The 24666-nt window shown below is 39.8% G+C and overlaps 1 non-coding gene across 1 annotated transcript; it reads right to left on the reverse strand.

Moving 5' to 3' along the window:
- Positions 1–13234: 13234 nt before the first annotated feature.
- Positions 13235–13337, reverse strand: LOC116764845. The gene has a single exon (XR_004353054.1). It is a non-coding gene; the product is annotated as a U6 spliceosomal RNA (small nuclear RNA).
- Positions 13338–24666: the final 11329 nt, after the last annotated feature.

A 24666-nucleotide genomic window follows, 5' to 3' on the forward strand; every position in this document is an offset into this window, starting at 1 on the left:
AAGGTCTTTGAAGTTAGACAAATCTGGGTTTGAATCCTAACTCCTCACTTGCTAGCTTGTCTCCTAGGACAAGTTATGTCGCCTCAGTAAGCTTCAATTTCCTCATCGTAACATGGGGTTAAGAGTACCTACTCTGTAGGACTGTTGTAATCACTGAAATAAAGGGACATCTAGAAGAAAACCTTGAAAGGATTGGGCTTCATCAGCCTGAGCCCCTTTAGGAAACAGGTGGTCCATTCAAAGTAGGAAAATTTGAGGAAAGTGTGGTAGTAGGACTATTTTAAAAATGTATATGTAAAATGTAGGAAAACCACAAAAGATAATGCAATACTCCATTTTCAATAGCCAAGACATGGAAGCAACTCAGGTTTCCATCAACAGATGAATGGATAAAGATGTAGTATATATATGTATATATATATATATATATATATGTATATATATATATACTACAGATGAATGGGTAAAGATATAGTGCGTGTGTGTATACACATATATATATACACACACACACACATACACACACATACACGCAATGGACTATTACTCAGCCTTAAAAAGAATGTAATAATGCCATTTTCAGCAACATGGATGGACATAGAGATTATTGTACTAAGAAAAACAAATATCATATGATATCACTTATATGTGGAATCTAAAAAATGATACAAATCAGCTTATTTACAAAACCGAAACAGACACACAGACAGAAAACAAACTTATTGTTACCAAAGGGGAAAAGCAGGAGGTGGGATGGGGTGGGATGGGCAGGATAAATTAGGAGTTTGGGATGAACAGATACACACTACTGTATATAAAATAGACAAACCACAAGGACCTACTGTAGAGCACGGGGAACTATGTTCAATATCTTGTAATAACCTATAATGGAAAATAATTTGAAAAAGAATATATATATGTATATGTGTAACTGAATCACTTTGCTGTACACCTGAAATAAACACAACATTATAAATCAACTCTACTTCAATAAAAAAATAAGATAGTGCATTACTCTAGGGATACCATCTCCAGGCCTGAAAGTCTGGGTAAAAGCAGTGTTTCCTGGGACTTGGAGACAGAGAAGGTTGTGCCGAGGGAGCTCCCAGAGAGGTGCTGAGACCTCCGTGAGAGATATTGCCAGCCCTTGGCAACAACTGGGGGCCTGGGAAATGAACAGAGTAGCTTCCCTCCCTCCCTCTTGCTTTCTCTCCCTCCAATTCCTTCAGAATTCTCTAGTGGCCAAACCCAACTTGAAGCCATTTGGTAAGAGAGTCCATTAAGGTCACAGGCAGTGATCTGGGGAGCAGAGTAGAGAGAGATGGAGAGTGGATCTGGGGGCAAATGGAACATGCCCAGCATGCTCAGTAAGCGTATTTCCTTTCTTTTTCTCTTTCGGAGACTGTAAACAAGAAGGTGTCTTTCCCTTGGAAGAATAAGCATACAGTAGAGCTGCCACTAGCCTCTGAAAGACTGTGCCTTATATGTGAGGTCTATAGATTATAACACATCACAGACATAGCCCTGGAGTTGGAAACAAACACATGTTAATCTTTATTTAAAGGACAATGGGAGAAGCACAGATGGTCTAGTGGTTGATTCTCCAAGAGAGTGAATGATGCAAAGAATCTGATATTCTGGTCAGACAAAAACAGGAGCTTTTGTTTCAATAGTGGCTTTTCAAGTTTGCCTCTTGGCATGAAGCTAACTCTGGCAGAGGGTATTGTATAAACAGGGCACATGCCTAAGCATGTAAGCCAGTCACTACTTGTTGGATACATTTTCACCCTCTAGCCCATGACCCACAGTTAGCTGACAAAGCTGATGGCAAGGCATCTTTTCAGAGAATGTGTTATGGACCACTTAGATCTTTTCAAAATTTGTAAATGAGTTGAAGGTCACCTTTGGAAAAGAGTGCTTTGTCATCACTGGTGGTGCAGCAGATCTTTGATTCACTCCACTTGTAAGCCTCCTGACCTTCGGGTAAATAACTCTTCTCCTGTCAACACATAAATAAATAAATAATCTTTCTCCTTTGCCTCTCATAGTGTGCTCAATGGTGGCCCCCCAAAAGATATATCCATGTCTTAATCCCCAGAACCTGGGCAGATTACCTTATTTGGCAAAAGGGTCTTTGTAGATGTAATTAAGGTAAAAGATACTGAGATGAGGGCTTCCCTGGTGGTGCAGTGGTTGAGAGTCCGCCTGCCGATCAGGGGACACAGGTTCGTGCCCCGGTCTGGGAAAATCCCACATGCTGCGGAGCGGCTGGGCCCGTGAGCCATGGCCGCTGAGCCTGCGCGTGTGCTCCGCAACAGGAGAGGCCACAACAGTGAGAGGCCCACATAACGCTAAAAAAAAAAAAAAAAAAAAAAGATACTGAGATGAGAAGATCATTCTGGATTATCTGGGTGGGCCCTACATCCAATGCTGAGTATCCTTATAGGAGATATGCAGAGGGCAGGCACAATGAGAAGTCTATGTAAAGATGGAGGAAGAGATTTGTGTGATATGTGGCCACAAGCTGAGAATGCCAGCAATCACTGGAAGCTGGAAGAGACATGGAATGGATCCTCCCTTAGAGCCTTTGGAGGGAGTATGACCCCTTGTTGTGGACTTCTGGCCTCCAGCATTGTGACAGAATAAATTTCCATTTTTGCAAGGCAACAAGTTAGTGGTAGTTGTTACAGTAGCCCTGGAAACAAATACATTTCTTGTGAAACCATCTGTGCTGACACCTTGATTACTAAGCAGATTGAGTCTTAGCAGCCTGGAAAATTACAGAAATAGTGCAGAGAGAGAACATCTTAGAATATATATTTCTGACAATTATGAGAAGCCATCTCAAATCCAGGGAAGTTGTGCTATCTAAATTACACCTTAAGCACTTGCAATGAAACATCATTAAGTTGAAAGAGAGGCAGAAGAAAGAGCATTGGAGGAGGGAATCAAGTGTCCTGGATTCTATTACTGGCTTTATTATTCCCTGGCTATTTGACCTTTGAAAAGTCATTCAAATAGTCCAAGCCTAGATTTTCTTATCTCTAAAATACTTGTCCCACCTACTTTACAGTGTTGGCAAGAAGGTTAAATTATACAAGGTGCTCTGAAATAGTAAAGTGCTATCCATTAAACTGAAAAGTAGTATATGATACATTTACTTATTCATAATATAAATACGGTATGTACTTGCTCAGCTAAATTAGATCCTATAACTCAGTATTGCCATGATTGGGAAAAGGGATACACAGGAGTCAGGAAATCAGGGTCTTCGTCTTGGCTCTAAAGACTAAAGAGCCAAGTAGTCTTGGACAAAGTATTGAACCTTTTAGAGACACAGTTTTCATAATTGTTAAGTGAAGGAGTTTGACTGGATGATCTCTAACGTTGCTCCCATATCTCTCATTCTACAGAATTTTAAGAAAATTGTGATTAACAAGATGGTTCTCTCCCTTGGTGAATTTTTTTCTTCTCATGGATTAAATTTTCACTAAATTCTGTCAATCCTGAACTTGTCTGCTGAGCTTCAGGTTTATATAACCAAGGATCTGGATGTCACACATAATATCAGCCGAGAAACTCTGAATGTAAAGGAAAGGAAAAACAAAATTTACTTACACAAGAAAAAAAAGAAAGAAAGAAGAAAAAGGAAAATAGAACTTATTGGCTCACTTAATTGGAAAGTCTATGAATAGAGTTAGTTTTAGCTACAGCTAGATTTATGGCTTAAATAATGTCATCTAGATTTACCTTCTTTCCACCTCTCAGTTCTGTTTTGCACAGGGCGGGCTGGCTCCATTCTGCAACTTCACATGGTGTAATAGTGCTGTTGCATTATCTCTTAATTACAAGTATCAAGGAAAAATAAAAGTATTTTCCCAGATGCATAACAAGAATCTCTTTGCATCTCATTGGCTCTGATTGGCTAAAATGTCCACCTCTGAACCAGTCACCATGTTAAGAAGAAATTCAGTGTGCTGACTGGCTTAGATCTGGGTCATGTGATTCATTGCTAAACCAGAGATATAGTCCCATTGTACCAGGGCCAATTGATTATAACATTCCAGTAATTTTCTGAGTTGGTTGTTAAACTGTTGGGAGCATTAAATTTGAAAAGGTGGGAGTATTCACACTACAAACTAGGGCTTTATTTGTTTACTTATTTTGGAGAGATCATTTACCAGCACATCACTGGGTACGGCCCTGTCCAAGCAGAGTGGGTGAGGATAGGATCACCTTGTAAAAATGAGGCTGTTAACAAAATAAGACAAAAATAAATGCTGCAGTGGCAAGAAAACAAAAACAAAACCAAAAACCTACCACTATTCATTCACTAAAACTGGAAGCTCAAACTCAAAATATCTAATGCTGAATTTTCTCTTTCTCCTCAATCTGCTTTGTCTCATGGATTTTCCATCTTGATTGGTAACCATTACTCCAATCAGACACTCAAGTCTGAAATATGACATTTAATTTTTGAATGCTTTTATTTCTTTCATAACACAATTTTGCCTCCTTAACATTATTTAAACCCATCTCATCCTCTATTGCTACAAGTCACTTAGACTTGTTTGATCTCTCTTTGGGATATTTCAGGATTCTTCTAATTTGTCTGCAGACCTTCAGTCTTACCTTTCTCAAATCTATCCAGCGTATCACCAGCAGGGTGATCTATCTAAAGTATGTCTGACCCAATTATTACTTCTTCCTAAATTTCTTTCCATTACATAATAGATAAGGTCTGTGATGGCTTTCAACATGTTCACAAATTCTTCTCTCTTTAAGAGGTGGAGCTTAATTCTCTGGCTTTGAGTATGGGCTCAATGAATAGAATATAACAGAAGTGATGGTGTGTGGCTTCCATGACTAGGTCATAAAAGGAGTTGCAGTTTCTTCCTTGCCCTCTCTCTTGGATGACCCACTCTAGGGGAAGCCAGCTATCATTTTGTGAGAACACTCAAGGAGCACTGTGGCGGGGTCCATGTAGCAAAAATCTGAGGCCTCCTGCCAGCAACTATCTTGGAAGTGGAAGTGTTTAAACGACTGCAGTCCAGTCTGATGTGGCGACTGCAGCCTCATGAGAGATTCTGAACCAGAACCACCTAGGTCACTCCTGAATTCCTAACCCACTGGAACTGTGAGAAAGCAACTGATTATTATTTTAAGCTGTTAAATTTTGAGCGTAGCAACAGGTCATTTGGTCTCAGCTTAACACTTTATTTTCCCTCCATCACTGAACTTACACTTTACAAGGTTTGTCTTCCTCATGATAGTCTGAGCTTCCTGAGGGCAGGTACTGTAATTCCGAGCTCACTGCTGTATCCCTGAGTAGTAGATTGTATTGATTTCACAAAGATGGCTGCAACAATATCTCCTATTTCAAGTATTCTTCTAGAACCTTGTCACTTCCCCATCCAGAGGTGGATTCCCTGTCTCCTCCCTTTGAAACTGGATGGAACTTTGTGACTGTCTCAAACAGTAGAGCTGAAGGGATGATATGTTATTTCCAAAGGTAGGTCATAGAAATGCCATGCACATTTGCTTCTCTCCTTTAGACACTTGCTGTTGGAATCCAACCACTGTGCTGTGGGGAAACTCAAACAATCTGTAGAAATGCCCACAGGGAGAGGAAGCGTGGGCCCCAGCTCACAGTGGGAGCCAAGCTCCCAGGCGACAGCCAGTGCTAACTAGCCATGTGAGTGAACCATCCTGGAAGTCAATCTTCCAGCCCCTAGTTGAATCTACCAAGCCAATGCCACGTGGATCAGAGATGAGCTGCCCCTGCTGAGCTCTGCTCAAATTGCAGCTTTGTGAGGAAGATAAATGATTGTGATTGTTTTAAGCCACTAAGTTTTAGGATAGTCTGCTATGCAGCAGTATGTAACGGGAACATCCAGCACAGTATCTGTGACATCACAGGCATTTGACAAGCATTTGTAAACTGATTGAAGATCCTAGTTTCCTTATACAGCTACTTTCTGGGCACATTAGTACACGTGTCTTTCTTTAAACAAATCTTGAACTCATCTGACAAGATTTGTGTTCAAGCTGTTCCTTCTGCTATGAATTGCCTCCCTATTTTCCTTATACATTTACCTGCTCAAGTCTTATGCTTCTGAAAAAATGCTGTTGAAACTTCCTTTCCTCCCTTCCTTGCATCCTTTTAATAACTATGTCGTGAATGTCTACTATAAGCCCAGGATATCATATGTAGCAATATGGCAAAATCCCCATCTTCCTGGAGTTTTACATTTCAGTGGGGATCCAGTCAACAAATAAATATGTCATTAAAAATTATAGAGTGTGATTAGCACCTTAAAGGAATTAAACAGTGTGCAGTAATAGAAAAAAAAAATGGGGTGGGTGGGAGGGGCAGGAGGAATGGGGTCCTATTTTAAATGAAGTGTCTTGGGAAGATCTCTTTAAGGAGGTGATATTTGAGATCTGAACAATAAGGAGGAACAAGTCTGGAAGAAAAGACCATGGCATCCTGGGCAGAGAAAACAGCAAGTGCAAAACCATGAGATGAGATCAAAAATGTTTTCTGTTGGATAAAATAAAGGAGGCATTTATGGCTGTAGGATAATGAGTGGAGAGAAGACATTGACTAGATGAAGTGGGAAAAATAAGCAGACACCAGATCATGTATAGGTAGAGTCACGGAAAGGAATTTAGATTTAATTCTAATTACAAATGATATTTACTGGAGGACTTTAAAGTGGGGGAGTGCCACAGCAGGATTTGCATTTTAAGCTTACCCTTGCTGTTGTGCAGAGAATGGATTTTAGGTTGGCAGGAAGGGGTGCAGGGAGATCAGTAGGGAAACCAAACTGAACACGAGATGGTGGTACTTTGGGTTAAGGCGGTAGCAGTAGATAGATAGATAAAAATGATGTATCGGGATAAAATTCGTGGCTATAACTTATAGGACTTGTTGGAGACTCAAGGAAAAGGAAAGGAAAAGAGGATTTCTGGCTTTGGTAAAGGGTTTGTACTTTATTGTAAAGCAGTAAGGAGCCATGGGTGGATTAGCAGGGCAGTGCATGCTCCACTTTCTTCAAGAAGCCTCTCTAGATGCCTCCTGATAGAATTAATCTCTCTCTCTTCTGGGTATTTATTCATAGTTTTGATTCTCACAGGGAATGTAGCATAAAGTATGGATTAAAAGCATAAGGAATTTTGGGGGCTGAATTGATATGAGTTGATCTGGGTTCCACCACTACTTTATGTGAGGTGTAAGACTTGGAGAAGCCCATTCATCTCTGTGGCCTCAACTTCTCCAAATGTGGGTAGCATCTATGTTACAGGCTTGTTGGGTTCATTAAATGAAACTCTGGAAGAGAAAGATATACTTCAGAAAGGATAGGGAGAAGACCTAGATTTACATTAACTTTAAATTCACTTAATAACTAACTCTATCTAACATTTGTGGAGCACCTACCCTGTGTCTGATACTAGGTGTTTTACTCTTCATAACAACCTTGTGATTTAGCTACTTTTGTCATCCTCCTTTACAAACAGGCACAAAGAGCTTAAAAATGTACCCAAGGTCCTGCTGTAACACTTAACTTGTATAGATTTGTCTTTCTATATCCCTATTTCTCCCCATTTCTCTCAGATGACAGGGAGTGTGTGTGTCTTGCTCACAACTTCCTTCCTCATCTCTGACACATGGCAGAAAGTAACTTCATGTATGCTGAGTGAGTGAACTTTCAGGCATTGACTCACATGTCAAAGTTGACAAGACAGAGGTCAGAGTTACGGGGTACTGGCTTTACTTGAGTGGGTCCACCCAGCTGAGCTGGGGAGAGTCCTGAGCCAGACTAGCTTTGAAAGCTGGTCAGATCCATGATGAGGTCAGATCCTCACGTGGTCAGATCAGATCCCCTCCCGCTGCCTCGTCTGCAGTACAATGATAATGTGCCTAATTTACTTGTGCTGTTTGGTTTCAGAAGCGTAGCAATGGCACAATATGACCTTTATTAACAAGACTACTGAGGGAATGGCGTATTCCGACTACTCAGGCAGAGATGAAATCTCCTTTGTTTAAACCCTTTTGGAAAATCTCTATAAGATGTAGTGGCTGCTGTTTCGCCTTGGGAAGGACTGTGCAGTGAATATGATTTGTGTCTTGAAGTTGAAAAGCTGCTGATCCTCCTGTCTTACAGTGGTCTCCGTGCTTTATTCTAATTACGATTATTTCGCAGAGGAGAAGGTGGGAGGAGATTGGGCTAAACATATTCTTAGATGAGGCACTACCTTGAGATGCTCATTTTAAAATAACATTATGATATGGGCTTATGTTCCTTCAGAATTGACACTGCCCCTTAAAAAATAGAGTGATGGAAAAAGGGAAAATTAATGAAAAATTCTGTTCCAAGTCTTTAAGTCTTCCTGTAGATATCAGCTTAATTTCTCCCATAAGAAGACTGTAAAATGATGTTTACTTTTCAGAACTGGGCTTGCTCTGTGTGGGTTAGTATATGTAACATTTTCCCCCTGGTCTGTAGGGTACAAAAGAAGACAAAGGAGGTAGTCACAGATGAGGGAAGAGTCGAGAAGGGACTGTTTTATATATTTTAAAGGGAGTCTTGAGTGGATTTACCAGGAGAGCAAAGTGCCCTGCGATAGAAGGGGACAAGATGTGATTTTAAAAGGCACTGAGAAGGTCCTTCTGCCCAAAATAGACCCACCTGCTTGTGGATGTGTGGCATTCCTTTGACTGGGGACAATGCCAGAGAGGCCAGCTGTTCCCTCAGATACTCCTCCCACAGTCTGGCTGAGACCTGAAATTCCAGCCTTGAACTTAAGGCTAAATTTTCCTCCACAATTTACCCTAAAGCGTGTGCTTCTCACTTCCTCCCCTTCCTTCTCACTCTAAAACAAAGATGTTACCAGCTATTTACACCGAAGTATGAATTATATAGATTTGTGCAAAGAACAGAAATTATGGAAGTGGGAGAATCCTTGGTTCCCTCCTCCCCAGTTAACTCTGTGACTTTTGGTCAAGTCCTTAACTACTTATGCAGTAGTTTCTTTTTCTATAAAATAAGACTAAGCCAAACCAACTGGACTCTTGGGAGGGCAAAATAAGACAAATGTAGAGAACCAATTAGCAAAAAGCTAGAAACAACCCAAATGTCTATCGAAGGGAGGCTAGTTAAATAAACTTTGGAGCATCCACACAATGCCATATTATGTAGCTGTGAAAAGGAATCAGGAAGACCTCTGCATTGTAATATAGAGTGACGGCTGAGACATATTGTTAAGTAACAAAAACAAAATGCATCACGGTGTTTGCACAATGCTATAGTTTAGATAAGAAAGGAGGAGACATAGTAAATACATACTTATTTATAATTTCAGTAGCTGGATAAACCAAAAATTAATTAAAAATGGGATGGAAGGAATTAGAGGATATGGAGGGGACATAGACTTCTCTATGAAATTTATTTTGTTTTTTTGACTTTGGAATCATGTAAATATTTTACATAATTAAAAACAAAGTTAAATCAAAGAGAAAAGCAACCAAAACACAACAAGCCCTAAAACTTTAAAATAAACTGGAAAAAAGTGAACTTAACTTTTTATCAATTCTGTGGCATAACCATCTCAAGAATTATTTCAACTGATTTTAAAAGACATATTTCGATTTTACATTCCTAGGGAGATATATCCTAAGGACAAAAAAAAGTATAAAGATCTCTTACATAAATGAACTTTTCTACGAAACAGATACAGACTCACAGACATAGAGAACAGACTTGTGGTTGCCAAGGGGGAGGGAAGGTGAGGGAGGGATGGATTGGGAGTTTGGGGTTAGTAGATGAAAACTATTATATAGAGAATGGATAAACAACAAGTTCCTACTGTATAGCACAGGGAACTATATTCAATATCTTGTGATAACCATAATGGAAAAGAATATGGAAGAATGTATATGTATATATAACTGATCACTTTGCTGTACAATAGAAATTAACACAACATTGTAAAGCAACTATACTTCAATAAAATAAATTTTAAAAAAGATCTTTTAGATTGAATTCTTTCAGCTAGTTGTTAGCGGTAATATTCACATTATTATTTTAAATACCATTATATAGAGAGCAAGATAAAAGCAACGAAGAAATTAAGTTAATACACTTAGGAGATAAGGTTTTCAGAGTAAAAAAAAGACAAAATAAAAGAATTGAAGTAAAAGTTCTGTAATCTTTGATTTGAATTAGAAATATCAGTATTTATGATTTATTTTTCTCTTTCTAAAAACTACAAATTTCCTAGTCCTGTCCACTGAAAAGGGCTAGAAGCATGACCATCTCAGTTTAAATGATCACTCTGGGTACCCAGAATGTAAAACCTAAGTACCACTTCCATCTTAAAGGGAACAGGGCTCCTTGGAAAAATGCCTAATTTTACTTCTGGGGAAGAAAGTGTTTGAGATGAATTAGGGGTATATTATTATGCCCCAGAGCAAGATTATATGAGCCAACTTGAAGGATTTCCCACTGGCCAAATTTGGGAAGAATGTAAAAACAAATAATGATTACAACACTTTGAAACACATCAAGTATGTAAAATCAACAAGTTAGTTTGGAGGTTGTGTGGGCACCAGCTCACTATTCTGAAAATAGACAAATAGACGGTAAGAAAGAAGCACCTGCCCCGCCTCTTTTGTTTCAGGTAATTCAACAATTGTTGAGAGAACATTCTTTATTGGATAATTCTAGCTAATAAATGCAGGAGGAATGATAGGTTTAAAAAAAATCTCCATTCTTGGGGGAGATCGTTCTGCAACATACAAATGTATCAATTCAACAGGCAGCCACCTTAAACTTACAGAATGTTATATGTCAATTAAATCTCTATAAAGCTGGACATTTTTTAAAAAAACCCTCCATTCTGATGACTCCATCCCAGTCATCAATGTCTGCCAAAACCATTAAGCGAAGACCTATGAGAAACTTTACGATGGAAGTGGCCATGTGATGCTCAAAACAAAACAAATAGGAAGCAGTTTTATTACTACAACAGACAAGGTTGTAGCACAGAGATGGCTGTCTCTACAGTAAACACAGACGTGAGCTGCCCAATTATCGTGGGTGGTGGTAGGGAACCGTTGCAGGCTGTGGTCTCAGTTTGGCAGTGGGTAGGACCCACGTTTCTCCACCTCCCACTCTTCTGTTTCTTTCCGTCAGCGGAACCGGATGGAGAACCACCTATCGGAGGAGAGGGGCAGGTGCCTGCGCTGAATTCAGAGCCCTCAGCAGCTGGTGTTATCTCCTCTCACTTTGCCACGTCTTGCCCTGGAGGAGGAAAGAGTTTTGGTCTTGGACCCTGCATTTCTTTCTCCTTGTTTTTTACAGTCTTTCTTGAATTTGTTGCAATATTGCTTCTGTTTTATGTTTCGGTTTTTTGGCTGGGAGCCGTGTGGGATCTTAGCTCCGCGGACCAGGGATCCAACCCATAACCCCTGCTTCTAACATGCTGTCCTCGGGAGTATCAGGTGAGTTGATGGAATTCAAGTGTTTAGCACATCCGATGACTGGAGAGCTTTCCCAAGGCCAGAGACAACTTGTGGATCTCTTCATTCAGAGAGAATAGGAGCCAGGGGTTGTGTCCTTGCTTCTACATAGGCTTTATTTGCATACTCCTTTCTCTCTCAGAGGGACGATTGTGATTGGTGAATTAGAGCAGAACGCTGGCTAAGAGAACTCAGCCCAAATCAGTGAAACAGCAGTTATCGATTTTGATCTTTTGGATAAATCACTTTTTCTCTTTTTACACTGGCTGTTTTTCTTCTTCAAGCGGGCCTTATTTTATTTCGTTCCAGCTTTACTTTTGAAAATGTCTCCCTTCTCCTCTTGTAACATCGTCCTTGGTTCCACTCAAAGGGAGCAAACTTAAGTTTTGTTAAGTCTATACATGTTAAAATGTTACTTAGGTAACATTTCACCAAATGTATCCTTGAGTTACCTAAAATCATTACTTACCTAATCTTAAAGCAGATGCATGATCTACTGCAAGGCCATATTTGCTACAGTACTTTCTTTATATCTCCAGTATCACTTGAATAGTCAAAGGCCTGTGATACAGCAATGGAAGAACACTTTGACAGCATTCTGTTCTTCAGGGGATATTGTTCTATTGTTCTTTGGAATCCTCACATACTGAATACCCAGGGGCATTTTTTTTCCAAATGGGCTATCAGATGGGGAACAATGGAGAAAAATGAAAATTGAAGCCTATTGAAAGACTATTTCGTGTGACTCACCTTCCACGCTTTACTTTCCCAAGTGTGGACCCGGCTCTGCTTTAAAAAAAAAAAAAAATCAGTCCCAGCCTGGACTACGCAGTTATTTGCCAACTGCTGCCATCTAATGGTGATATATAGTAGTGCAGGATGAAGTAAAGACCTGGGGTGATTTTCTGTGTCCTGGAATACGGGTAGACTCAGACTTACTGATTATATGATGTCATTTAAAGGGTGATAGGAAAGCTGCAAACTCCCTAAACACCATTTGTACCTACTGATTGGTGCCAGGTAGATCAACATTGGGCTTTGATTTTCTAGCTCTGCATTTTGAGCCCATTATCTTTGGGAAGAATAACCCTGTGTCAATGGGATGCTAACATATCCCCTAGGGGCTCATATCAGCTGAAGACAGTAAGTTTCCTTCATGGCAGGTGCTAGAGTAGGATCAATACCCACCAATTCCTGAGGAAACAACCTCAACAGTCCCACATGTCACCAATATATTTTTCCTCTCTCTATTTTGGACAAATAATGTCACCTGCTATATCAGTAAACAAAGGATGTCATGACCATGAAGACATCAGCCCCTGAAGCTGCCCTGACTGCACTACATGGGCACCTACTACGTGCTAAGGACTTTGTGTATACCATCTCTAATCCTCAAAACAATTTTTATTCCACTTTAGTATGAAGACTCCAAAAACTCCGATTAAATGCATTGACTACAAACACAGTGTGTTATGTTGCATAGCTGTTATTTATCTTAGTTATGTTTATTTTACTAAAGAAGCCTGTCAGTTTCCTGCATTTAATGTCATTAATTGGGGGAAGGGGATCCAATTGCTCCCCCCACCCAATTTACCCAATTTTTTTCTTTTATTGAAGTCTAGTTCATTTACAATGTTGTGTTAGCTTAAGGTGTACAGCAAAGTGATTCAGTTATACATATGTATATATATCTATTATTTTTCAGATTCTAAAAATATGGAACACTTCATGAACGTGCGTGTCATCTTTGCTCAGGGGCCATGCTAATCTTCTCTGTACTGTTCCAATTTCAGTATATGTGCTGCTGAAGCGAGCCTCTAACATATGTTCTTTCAATTATACCTATCCCTTCTAAAAGAAACTCAAATACTATTTCCTCTCAGCTTAATGCTGATGTCTGGGTAGATCAGATATTTTCTTCAGATGATACTCTATGTCTTTTGTGGGGATCTTGCCCACTTTCCATGGGGAAAAAAGTGAAAGCTTGGCTCCTTTTTGAGTCCAGAGTGGGATAAGTACCTTAGTTTAGACTAGTATAAGACATAAATTAACATATTACATATATTATCTTGCCATAACCAAAGATTTCCAGTTTTCTCCTGGCTGAAATTCTTTAAAGTCAAATCCTTTTAAAGTGAAATCCTTTGGTTCCCCTTTGAGATGTGACTTCTACTGCAGATGTCCTCGAGAAAGGGAATACATTGTCATAGCTGTAGTGTCAATTTTGTTTCAATCTAAAAACTAACAGCTCTTTATTTGACAAAAGGTTTGATTTTGGGTTGATCAATGGGGCAAAATGCTAGACATGGGGATGAACTAGATTTCCCATTATTTGGTCATATTAATCATGGACATTTTTTTTCCCTGGAAGCTATTCGTTTCCTTATTATGCAAAATTCTGCAACCCTTTCCTCCAAACCTTAACATCAAACATGTTGTCTGATATTGGTTTTTGTTCCCCTCTCAAATGCCAGGGACGGTCTGAGATATAGTGTTTGAACGTCAAAGTGTTGTTTTAGACATTATGATGGTGTGTAACACGAAGGTCAAATACATTCAATCTCATGTCAACTCTGTTTAGCTGCTAGTGGTTGCCCCAGTTGCAGGGTTGAGGAGGATTCTGAAGCTGTGTCTGGGCTCAGCAGGAAAGAGCGATAAGTGATACCTGTCACAGAGGCTGCAACCATGGAGGTGTGGCACAATTTTAACCCTGTTTCTGAGAATTGGAGGATAAAGTATTCGAAACCAGAAATGATCAGGAAAATCAGGGCCATAGAAGTGTTAAGTCTTTTCTTGGAAATCAATTGTTCTGTGGTTGGTGAATAGAATTGTGGAGATGCAGAGAGATAGGGAAGCAAATGATTATTACGTGAAGGCTGGTGGGCTGATGACAAGACTTAGGAGCTCATTGCTTTCCCCATAGAGGGCTCTAGACTTTGTAGGTCTGGTAATGGTGGAAGTGGTAGTATTAGATAGAGATCGTGGTGATATGGAAGGTGAGTAGAGAAGGAGCTCTGATCATCTCTGTTCTTCAATTTCAGAAATTTCTCTGATACTGACTGAAGGACACCAAGGAAGGCCAACCATGGAACTAAAATATCAGACACAGTGAAGGTTTCCTGTTTTTTGTTTGTTTTTTGCCTCAAAGTCCATACTACGATAACTGATTGATATTTTGATTACTGATTAGTTTTGAGTATTGATAGTTTTGGCTCCAAATCATATTTTGTACAGAAAATTCTAAAGCTATCAAAACATCCTTTGCCCTATGTCATGTCTCTAAAAGTGTGAGCTAAGATTAGACTTTTGTCATAAGGGAGGAAGCTATTTATTTATTTATTTATTTATTTTAAGTAGGTGTTTCTAAGTTATGTAAGTGCAAAAACAGTAATAAAATTTTATTTGGTGTCACACGACATTTTTCTACGCCCTTAACCTTCAACCACTTGAATTGCTTAAATAAATTTATTTGGCAAATAATAAGACCATAATGTTCCAATTATTGTTAGTGCTTTACAAATAAACCATATAAATGCCTGACATTTCCAACTTTGAAAAATGCCTGAGGATGGCTGAATATATGGTCTATAAGCTCACCTACCGTTTGAAAATCCAACCTGTCTCTTTAAGGCTTGTAATTTGTTTATTCTTTTTCAGTGTGTGACATAAATTTTATGATTAGCAAAATGAGGCAGTATGTGTTGGAGGCTAAAATGACTTGTCTCCTCAATGAAAGAAAAAAAAAATCCAACAAATCTTTGGGAAGAATAATAAACACTAAAGAGTAAAAATTGTACTCTTGTTCCAGATTTGCTGATAACATATAGGTAAAGACTTGGTTTGTCCATGACAGCAACATATCTGAACAAGGCATGAAAATTCCATTCTGGTAATTCATCTTATGATGTACATACCTGATTTCAACAGGCTAGATTGGAAATCAAAAAGTATAATTGAGCAACTAATCATCTTTTTGAGAAGATTAAAGAGTATCGCCTAAATCGGTGTCTTTTGAGATATTTAGATTGAGGCGCACAGTAAGAAATGCATTTTACATCACAATACAGAGAGTGCTGAGGACTTAAATAGACGCGTGCGCGCACGTGCGCGCGTGAAACAAAGGTTTACTTGAAAATATCCTTACTATGTGTACCTATATGGTGTTTTACATTTTATCTATTTCATTTATTTATTTATTATTTATTTATTTATTTTTGCGGCACGCGGGTCTCTCACTGTTGTGGCCTCTCCCGATGTGGAGCACAGGCTCCAGACGCGCAGGCTCAGCAGCCATGGCTCACGGGCCCAGCCGCTCCGCGGCATGTGGGATCTTCTCGGACCGGGGGCACGAACCCGTGTTCCCTGCATCGGCAGGCGGACTCTCAACCACTGCGCCACCAGGGAAGCCCTATTTCATTTTTTTAAAAGAAGCTGATTACCATTGACCAAATTAGTTTCACAACTCCCTAATGGGTTGCTGTTTCCCCTAATATGAAAAACAACTGGGTAGGTGATTTGAAATCTTATTTTTCACTGATCAATTGTTTTGGCATCATATTGGTGCAGTTTGGGTGTAATGATCAAATTTGAATCACAGAGATTAAATCAAGTAATTCTGAATGAGAAGTACATGGAAGGGAAGAAATGAGAAGTCTGGGTTCGGATTCTGGCTTCCAACACTTGCCTTCTGTGCACAGCTAATTGAGGGCTAGTTTCCCGTTGTGACGAAGAACACAGATTCTGCAGTCAGACTGCCTGGGTCTGAATTCTGGCTCACACAGACTGCATGAATGAACATGGACGAACTACTTAACTTCTTTGGGCCTCAGTTTCCTCATCTGTAAAATGGAAATAATATTACCCCTTTTTGACATATTGTGACGATTTAACATAAGGTGAATAGAGTAAGCACTCGATAGTAGCTATTATTGTTGAACAATCCCATAAAAACGTAAGAATCAAGGTGTTTTCAAATCTGTGTCTATAATGTCACATGGATCAAAACTGACATAGGGGGCTTCCCTGGTGGTGCAGTGGTTGAGAGTCCGCCTGCCGAAGCAGGGGACATGGGGTCGTGCCCCGGTCCTGGAAGATCCCACATGCCGCAGAGCGGCTGGGCGCGTGAGCCATGGTGGCTGAGCCTGCGCGTCCAGAGCCTGTGCTCCGCAACGGGAGAGGCCACAACAGTGAGAGGCCCACACACTGCAAAAAAAAAAACAAAACTGACATAGGTAATAGCTAATGTTTATTGGGTTTTTTTAAATTGAAAGATAGTTGATTTACAATGTGTCAACTTCAGGTATGCAACAAAGTGATTCATATATATATATATATATATATATATATATATATATATACTTTTTAAGATTCTTTTCCCTTATAGGTTATTACAAAATATTGAGTAGAGTTCCCTGTGTTACACAGTAGGTCCTCGTTGGTTATCTATTTTATATATAGTAATGTGTACATGCTAATCCCAAACTCCTAATTTATCCCTCCCCCCCCACTTTTGTATACAAGCCACGTGCCTGGCACTGTGCAAAGCATTTTATAGCATATAACCTTTGCAACATTTTATCCCCATTTGATCTTCCGAGAGTATGACAAAGAAAGCATTTTAATTCTCATTTTGTAGTTGAGGAAATGCAAGCTTGGAGAGATCAAGTAACAGAGTTGGTAAATGATAAGTTGGGGTTCTAGCTCAAGTGTGTCTGACTCCAGAGCCTGAGCACCTCTGTCTCTTAGTCCCCTTTGGGTCTGTTTTCCCCCTAAAGCCACATGACTCACTCCCTCACTTCATGTCTCTGCTCATTTTCATTCTATCCGTCCCAGATAACACAGTAATGCCCTCTCTCACCCCCATGCTTCCTATCTGCCACATCCTGCTTTGGTTAGCACTGTAGCACCCAATCCCAATTGGCGCTTTATATTTACTTGTTTATTTCTGGATTGTTTATCTTCCACTGAAACAGAAGCTTCATTGGTCAGGAGCTGCTGTATCTCCCACCCACAGAGTGCTATTTGGGGCACATCATATACGTTCAATAAATATTCTTTGTTGAATGAATAAATGAATTAATTGAGGTAAATGAAACAGAAGTCACAGGAAACTTAATATTAAGAAAACTTTACTTACAAATGTCATTATTTTTAGATTTGTTCTGAACGTTTTCAGGTGTATCTGATCTTTGTAATGTTTGGAATGTTCTATGAGCCATTGTTTCCCCTCGGAAGAATTGGGAAACTTCAGTCCATACATTGGGCTTTTCCCGCTATTTAATTTCACTTGGTTCGTTGCAAATGTACCAAGAAAGTGAAGTTACTGTTTGCAGTTACTGTACAGTTGAGAGAGAGGAAGAAGGCGTCAGAAGCCATCAGCTGCACTATCCTTTTACGCCACAAGATGGCGCTCCTATCATACAGACATTACCTTGTATTTCCTGCTCCCCACCCCCCCAGCTTCTTTCGCTCACCCTGCCTGTTATTTCTTTCTTTGTAATTTGTTTGTGTTTTGTCTCTGCCTCTGCCTTTTCCTTGAAATTTTTGTTCTCCGTTTCTATTTCTCTTCTATCCTCTTTCTTTCCCTTCTATTTAGACCTTTATTTATTACCTGGTCAGTCTATTATATAAATCTCTTTATTGTTTAACATAAAAGGTGACTTTCACGTTTCTTGATCTTATCTTTAAAACCCACTGGATGCACCATAATATAGATTATATATTTATTTCTCTAAGGAAAACCAATACCTAATTAAGTTGCTTCTGAAGTCACTCATGTGACCGTTGACTGTGTTTTTTTTTTTTCCTTTGTTAGGTCAATTTTGTAAGTTTTTAAAGGAGTGTTAAGGCTTAAAAGTTATGAGGTCATTTGTCCCAAGTTCATACAGCTTCCAGGAAGAACCCGCTGACTTGAAGTCTACCCCACACTCCCTCTGCCTCACAGATGTCCTGCTCTTTGATTCCTTTAATCAATCCTAATATTCAAGGGAGAAGTTTAAAAAGTAGATTAATGAAAAAGACAGAAGGAGATGATTACTGACAACTGAGACAAAACCAAAACATGTAGGTCAGCGGCTGTGATCCATTCACTGTTTGTTTTTTGTTTGTTTCTCTTTTCCAGCATCCCTTCCTTAGGGGAAATGTTCTTTACCACTTTTACATAATTATGGTAGGACCATCAGGACCCTCAATTCTGGGGTTTGGTCTCCTTCAATTTGAGAATGTGTAAGTGACTCAGACTGACTAATCAGACAGACTTTTCCGTGTGGGCTCTATGCCTCTTAAAATACTTTGTGTGTCGGTGGGAGGCATTAATATTAGTGTGGTTGGGGTTTGTAAACAGTTCCACAAGTAACTGTTTTCTTGATTGAATTAATTGAATACAAAGAGGAAATAACATTCTTTTCTGCCTACTGCTGCCTTCTTTGATGTGTCTTTCTTCCCTGTCCCTTGATAACAGCTTGGAAAAAATCCCATAGCTGCCAAGTCACTTTAAGAGAAAGAAACAGTCTGATTTCAGGTATTGAAAAATATAGTCTGGTCCAAGTCAAGACTTCAATCTTATATCCTAATCAGAGTTGTTTCCCTTTCCCCTCCATCAAGCTCAGACTTGCTCTGTGGTCCACGGTCATATGACGGGTAGAGACACTCCACCCTCGACTCTGCTGCCTATCAGGTTCTCTTCTTTCTTCTCAAGTTGTTGGGTCCAGGACGAACAGAAGGGGAAGAGCAGGAGGGTGTCACACACTTGGTGTCACACTGACCTTCCCAAGATGGCTCTATCAGAGACGCCCCCTGGGTTTTCAGATCCTTGACGTGAGCAATGAATGATACGATTGTCTCTGAAGTGGGTTCATCCATCTTGTTCTTTGTTCTCTGGGGTCCAATCCCTGTCTCTGGACTTTTCAGCACCTTAATAATTGCTTCTCCCATCGTGCCCTTGTTCTGTCGGTTTCAAAATGTTTCAGGGTGGTCAGTGATTTTCGATAGCTTTTTTTTCCTTTTATTTGTTTTTTTATATAGCAGGTCTTTATTAGTCATCAGTTTTATACACATCTGTGTATACATGTCAATCCCAATCACCCAATTCATCCCACCACCATCCCCCCCCTGCGGCTTTCCCCCTTTGATGTCCATACATTTGTTTTCTACATCTGTGTCTCAAATTCCGCCCTGCAAACCGGTTCATCTGTACCATTTTTCTAGGTTCCACATACATGTGTTAGTATACGATATTTGTTTTTCTCTTTCTGACTTACTTCACTCTGTATGACAGTCTCTAGATCCATCCACCTCTCAACAAATGACCCAATTTCGTTCCTTTTTATGGTTGAGTAATATTCCATTGTATATATGTACCACATCTTCTTTATCCATTCGTCTGTCGATGGGCATTTAGGTTGATTCCATGACCTGGCTATTGTAAATAGTGCTGCAATGAACATTGGGGTGCACATGTCTTTTTGAATTATGGTTTTCTCTGGGTATGTGCCCAGTAGTGGGATTGCTGGATCATATGATAATTCTATTTTTAGTTTTTTAAGGAATCTCCATACTGTTCTCCATAGTGGCTGTATCAATCTACATTCCCACCAACAGTGCAAGAGGGTTCCCTTTTCTCCACACCCTCTCCAGCATTTGTTGTTTGTAGATTTTCTGATGATGCCCATTCTAACTGGTGTGAGGTGATACCTCATTGTAGTTTTGCATTTTTCTAACAGTTAGTGATGTTGAGCAGCTGTTCATGTGCTTCTTGCCCATCTGTATGTCTTCTTTGGAGAAATGTCTATTTAGGTCTTCTGCCCATTTTTGGATTGGGTCGTTTGTTTTTTTAATACTGAGCTGCATAAGCTGTTATATATTTTGGAGATTAATCCTTTGTCTGATGATTCATTTGCAAATATTTTCTCCCATTCTGAGGGTTGTCTTTTCGTCTTGTTTATGGTTTCCTTTGCTGTGCAAAAGCTTTTACGTTTCATTAGGTCCCATTTGTTTATTTTTGTTTTTATTTCCATTACTCTGGGAGGTGGATCAAAAAAGATCTTGCTGTGATTTATGTCAAAGAGTGTTCTTCCTATGTTTTCCTCTAAGAGTTTTATAGTGTCCAGTCTTAAATTTAGGTCTGGAATCCATTTTGAGTTTATTTTTGTGTATGGTGTTAGGAAGTGTCCTAATTTCGTTCTTTTACATGTAGCTGTCCAGTTTTCCCAGCACCACTTATTAAAGAGACTGTCTTTGCTCCATTGTATATCCTTTCCTCCTTTGTCATAGATTAGCTGACCATAGGTGCGTGGGTTTATCTGTGGGCTTTCTATCTTGTTCCATTGATCTGTGTTTCTGTTTTTGTGGCAGTACCAAATTGTCTGATTACTGTAGCTTTGTAGTATAGTTTGAAGTCAGGTAGTCTGATTCCTCCCGCTCCATTTTTTCCCCCAAGACTGCTTTAGCTATTCGGGGTCTTTTGTGTCTCCATACAAATTTTAAGATTTTTTTGTTCTAGTTCCATAAAAAATGCCACTGGTAATTTGATAGGGATTGCATTGAATCTGTATATTGCTTTGGGTAGTATAGTCATTTTCACAATATTGATTCTTCCAATCCAAGAACATAGTATATCTCTCCATCTGTTGGTGTTATCTTTAATTTCTTTCATCAGTATCTTATAGTTTTCTGCATACAGGTCTTTTGTCTCCCTAGGTAGGTTTATAGCTAGGTATTTTATTCATTTTGTTGCAGTGGTAAATGGAAGTGTTTCCTTAATTTGTTTTTCAGATTTTTCATTAGTGGATAGCTATTTAAAAAATCTTTTTTTATTGAGGTAGAGTTGATTTACAACGTTGTGCCGATCACTGCTGCACAGCAAAGTGACGTAAAATCTTTTGGCTTAAAGTGTGTCCTTATCATTTTCAAATCTCCACCTCCCTTTATGCTATTTTAACCTAATTTAAAATTACTTCTCTTTTGGAATGAACAGACTAGGTAGGTTTTAATGAATGATGTAACTTTTTTTTGTTTCCATATTACACAACTGATCACATCACTGTGCTATTTTATAGTTGACTCTATAAACACTACTTTTGTGAGGTTTTTGTGGGTTTCTGGTTTGTGTTCTGTCAGATCTTGACATCAAGATCAGTGATTTTTCAGCCTCTGGATAGTCATATAATCTCATTATACCATGATTTAATTACACAGACTGTTTTAACTGTGGGTGAAATTATTATGATTTTCATTATTATACCAAAAATCTGACAAAGAGTAATTTTCCTATAGCAGCTAGGTTGGGTTCTGTTCCCCTACTGGAGTCATAAAAGACCTTCTAGTCCAACTAGACACTTTGGACTTGCATTGTGTTCAAGTTTTCTTTTTTTATTTTTAATTTATTTATTTTTTAATTTATGGCTGCGTTGCGTCTTCATCGCTGTGCGCAGGCTTTCTCTAGTTGTGGTGAGCGGGGGCTACTCTTCATTGGGGTGCGTGGGCTTCTTGTTGCAGTGGCTTCTCTTGTTGTGGAGCATGGGCTCTAGGAGTGTGGGCTTCAGTAGTTGTGACATGCAGGCTCAGTAGTTGTGGCTTGCGGGCTGAGTTGCTCCACGGCATGTGGGATCTTCCCGGACAAGGGATCGAACCTGTGTCCCCTGCATTGGCTGGCAGATTCTTAACCACTGTGCCACCAGGGAAGTCCCACATTGTGTTCAAGTTTAATTACTGGGTTTAAATTGTCTTTTTTAGAGACTGGGCCTATGGTAAAATATCAATAACATGATTGGGTAAACAGGGGACTATCTAATCATCTGATTGTTACTTTAAGAGTTTGTTAATTGTTTCCACTAAAATAACTGATTTTCAACAGGTTATTTTAGAGTCAGCCTGACTGAGTCCCTCCAGGACTCTAACTGCTCTCCTAAAGGGATGCCAGTAATGCCTTGGGCACACCACATGCCCCAGCATCAGCTGCTGTTCAAATGGCTCTGTGCTCCCAGACGCTGCACCAGGTAAATTACCAGCTTCGTGTTCACAAGGTGCTGCTCTCTACAAGCCAATACCAGCACCTGGAGGCTTGTACAAATGCTGCTGCAAAATGTTGGAAATCCCATGTAAAAGTAGCACTTTCCTTTTTTTCATTTTTTAATGCATGTGTATAAACCTCTAATAGTCTACTACCTCTTAGGGTTTGAAACCCTAAAGACAAACAATATTTCTTTGCCCAATTTACTATGCCTTATAAACTTAGTGGGGAGGGAGACCCAGGAATTAAAGATAACATATGAAGTTACATACAATGTCACGTAACAGTGAATTGCAGGATTCACTGGAATTGCTCGGAACACGGGATGTTGTGCATTCCAAACTCTGCTAAACCAGGAGGCTTAGAGAGACTGTACTGGAATTCAGGGGTGCGAGATCCATGATTATACCATAAAGATAAGACAACTCTTGACTTGGAAACTACTTAGCAGTCTGGTTCGCTCCATTCAGTTCAAAGCAATTCAATTCTATTCTGTTTCATTCAATTCAATTTAGTGGATCCATTTTCATGGGTGTTTATGGCCCACTGTTTCTGTGCCGGGCACTGAGGGGGATGCAAAGAAATGTAGAGCTAGGAAAACCTCTGCTGGTGCTGGTACCACTCCAAATCTACCCTCCCTTCTTCTCCACCCTGCTCTGCACCCTGGAAACCTGGTTTAGATGGACCACATCACTGTACTTCCTTGTCCTGTGGCTTTGGATTTTTTCAGGCAATGGAAGACACCAACAGGAGATGGGGGTGGAGAGGAGGGAGAAGTTCAGGTGTTCATTCCCTGACTCCCTGCTGAACTGCAGGTTCATATCAGCTTTTCTTCTGCTCAGGTATCCTTCTCTGTGCAGCCCTATCTCTGAGTAGATCCTGACCGAGGCTCCCTTCTGTTCCCCTTTGTGTCTTGGGGTGGTAAGTGCTTCCTTAGGTACATGTCTTAGGATGCTGTTCCACCCTTGCTGCTTTCCTTGGGCTGTGCCCACAGTTTGGAAAAAATACACCTTTTATTCAGTTCTTTTTGATTATTCAGCTTGTGTCCTGCAGAGGACCATGGCAGATACCCTTAAGCAGCCTTCAATCCAAGTTTAGGAATTCGTTTATAGTCAAATCCTCATTATGTATTTATTATTCTGGGTTAAGTGACTAGGTGCTAGGTCTTGAGGATATAAACCCATGTAAGTATGGCAGATGCAATGCTAACTCTCAACGGAACCATGGCCTATGAGAGCACAGAAATTAAATCAGTGATTGCAAAATAGTATAATGAGTGTATGACAGGTGATGGAAGGGTCCATGGGGCCCTTGCCCTGTCTCAGGAGTGGGACCTCCCTGAGGGATTGTAATAGATTAGACTGCAATCTGAAGAATGGGCAGACACTGATTAGGTGAAGGGGGACGCAGATGTGATAGGACTGGGCATGGCGGAGCGTACGTTGGAAAAAGGGAACACGTGTGTGGGGACCTAATGTGGAGAGTGCGGCTAGTTGGAGATGGGTAAACATTCAGTGCAGCTAAGATGGGAGAGGAAGTGAAAACTTCCTGAAACACATCTAGGGTACTCGTCAAAGAATGTCAACATCACTTAAAAAAAAAAAAAGAAAGAAAGAAAGAAAGATTGTTCTATGGGACTTCCCTGGTGGTCCAGTGGTTAAGACTTTTCCTTCCAATGCAAGGGGTGCAGATCTGATCCCTGGTCGGGGAGCTAAGATCCCACATGCCTTGTGGCCAAAAAACCAAAACATAAAACACAAGCAATACTGTAACAAATTCAATAAAGACCTTAAAAATGGTCCACATCAGGACTTCCCTGGTGGCACAGTGGTTAAGACTCTGTGCTCCCAATGCAGGGGGCCCAGGTTTGATCCCTGGTCAGGGAACTAGATCCCACAGGCATGCTGCAACTAAGGAGCCTGCGTGCCACAACTAAGGAGCCCACCAGCTGCAACTAAGACCCGGCACAACCAAATTAAATGAATATTTAAAAAAATAAAAATACTTATGAATAAATATTTATAAAAAATGGTCCACATCAAAAAAAATCTTTAAAAAAAGATTGCTTTAGATTAAAGGAGACTAAGAGACATAACAACTAAACACAATGTAGGGTCAAGTGCCATGAGGTCTG

The sequence above is a fragment of the Phocoena sinus genome, chromosome 13 (genome assembly GCF_008692025.1).
Source record: "Phocoena sinus isolate mPhoSin1 chromosome 13, mPhoSin1.pri, whole genome shotgun sequence".
Classification (NCBI taxonomy): domain Eukaryota; kingdom Metazoa; phylum Chordata; class Mammalia; order Artiodactyla; family Phocoenidae; genus Phocoena; species Phocoena sinus.